Here is a 2,744-nt window from a genome sequence, read left to right as displayed (position 1 = left end):
ACTTTACTCTAGCCCCTCAACGACTTTACTCTAGCCCTCAATGACTTTTACTTCTAGCCCTCAACGACTTTACTTCTAGCCCTCAATGACTTTACTCTAGCCCTCAACGACTTTACTTTCTAGCCCTCAACGACTTTACTTCTAGCCCTCAACGACTTACTCTAGCCCTCAATGACTTTACTCTAGCCCTCAATGACTTTACTCTAGCCCTCAATGACTTACTCTAGCCCTCAATGACTTTACTCTAGCCCTCAACGACTTTACTTCTAGCCCTCAACGACTTTACTCTAGCCCTCAACGACTTTACTCTAGCCCTCAATGACTTTACTCTAGCCCCTCAATGACTTTAGTCTAGCCCCTCAACGACTTTAGTCTAGCCCTCAACGACTTTATTCTAGCCCTCAACGACTTTACTCTAGCCCTCAATGACTTTACTCTAGCCCTCAATGACTTTACTCTAGCCCTCAACGACTTTACTCTAGCCCTCAATGACTTTACTCTAGCCCTCAATGACTTTAGTCTAGCCCTCAATGACTTTAGTCTAGCCCTCAACGACTTTACTAGCCCTCAATGACTTTCTAGCCCTCAATGACTTTACTCTAGCCCCTCAATGACTTTACTCTAGCCTCAATGACTTTAGTCTAGCCCTCAATGACTTTAGTCTAGCCCTCAATGACATCAGTCTAGCCCTCAATGACTTTACTCTAGCCCTCAATGACTTTACTCTAGCCCTCAATGACTTTACTCTAGCCCCTCAATGACTTTACTCTAGCCCCTCAATGACTTTACTCTAGCCCTCAATGACTTTAGTCTAGCCCCTCAATGACTTTAGTCTAGCCCTCAATGACTCAGTCTAGCCCTCAATGACTTTACTCTAGCCCTCAATGACTTTACTCTAGCCTCTCAATGACTTTACTCTAGCCCTCAATGACTTTACTTTCTAGCCCTCAACGACTTTACTCTAGCCCTCAACGACTTTACTCTAGCCCTCAATGACTTTAGTCTAGCCCTCAATGACTTTACTCTAGCCCCTCAACGACTTACTCTAGCCCTCAATGACTTTACTCTAGCCCTCAACGACTTTACTCTAGCCCTCAATGACTTTACTCTAGCCCTCAACGACTTTACTCTAGCCCCTCAACGACTTTACTCTAGCCCCTCAACGACTTTACTCTAGCCCCTCAATGACTTTACTTTCTAGCCCTCAATGACTTTACTCTAGCCCTCAATGACTTTACTCTAGCCCTCAATGACTTTTAGCCCTCAATGACTTTACTCTAGCCCTCAACGACTTTACTCTAGCCCTCAACGACTTTACTCTAGCCCTCAATGACTTTACTCTAGCCCTCAATGACTTTACTCTAGCCCCTCAACGACTTTACTCTAGCCCTCAACGACTTTACTCTAGCCCCTCAACGACTTTACTCTAGCCCTCAATGACTTTACTCTAGCCCCTCAACGACTTTACTCTAGCCCTCAACGACTTTACTCTAGCCCTCAATGACTTTACTCTAGCCCCCTACTCAGCCCTCAACGACTTAGTCTAGCCCTCAACGACTCTAGCCCTCAACGACTTTACTCTAGCCCTCAACGACTTTACTCTAGCCCTCAATGACTTTACTCTAGCCCCTCAATGACTTTACTCTAGCCCTCAATGACTTTACTCTAGCCCTCAACGACTTTACTCTAGCCCCAACAATGACTTTAGTCTAGCCCTCAACGACTTTACTCTAGCCCCTCAATGACTTTACTCTAGCCCTCAACGACTTTACTCTAGCCCTCAATGACTTTACTCTAGCCCTCAACGACTTTACTCTAGCCCCTCAACGACTTTACTCTAGCCCCTCAATGACTTTACTCTAGCCCTCAATGACTTTACTCTAGCCCTCAATGACTTTACTCTAGCCCTCAATGACTTTACTCTAGCCCCTCAACGACTTTACTCTAGCCCCTCAATGACTTTACTCTAGCCCTCAATGACTTTACTCTAGCCCTCAATGACTTTACTCTAGCCCTCAATGACGCTAGTCTAGCCCCTCAATGACTTTACTAGTCTAGCCCTCAACGACTTTACTCTAGCCCCTCAACGACTTTACTCTAGCCCTCAATGACTTTACTCTAGCCCTCAATGACTTTACTCTAGCCCTCAATGACTTTACTCTAGCCCTCAATGACTTTACTCTAGCCCCTCAACGACTTTAGTCTAGCCCCTCAATGACTTTACTCTAGCCCTCAATGACTTTACTCTAGCCCCTCAATGACGCTAGTCTAGCCCCTCAACGACTTTACTCTAGCCCTCAATGACTTTACTCTAGCCCCTCAATGACTTTACTCTAGCCCCTCAATGACTTTACTCTAGCCCTCAATGACTTTACTCTAGCCCTCAATGACTTTACTCTAGCCCTCAATGACTTTACTCTAGCCCCTCAATGACTTTACTCTAGCCCCTCAATGACTTTACTCTAGCCCTCAATGACTTTACTCTAGCCCTCAACGACTTTACTCTAGCCCTCAACGACTTTACTCTAGCCCCTCAATGACTTTACTCTAGCCCTCAACGACTTTACTCTAGCCCTCAACGACTTTACTCTAGCCCTCAACGACTTTACTCTTAGTCTAGCCCCTCAACGACTTTACTCTAGCCCTCAATGACTAGTCTAGCCCTCAACGACTTTAGTCTAGCCCTCAATGACTTTATTCTAGCCCTCAACGACTTTACTCTAGCCCTCAATGACTTTACTCTA

This window comes from Oncorhynchus tshawytscha, linkage group LG26, assembly GCF_018296145.1.
Source record: "Oncorhynchus tshawytscha isolate Ot180627B linkage group LG26, Otsh_v2.0, whole genome shotgun sequence".
NCBI lineage: Eukaryota > Metazoa > Chordata > Actinopteri > Salmoniformes > Salmonidae > Oncorhynchus > Oncorhynchus tshawytscha.
This window is presented reverse-complemented; position numbering follows the sequence as displayed.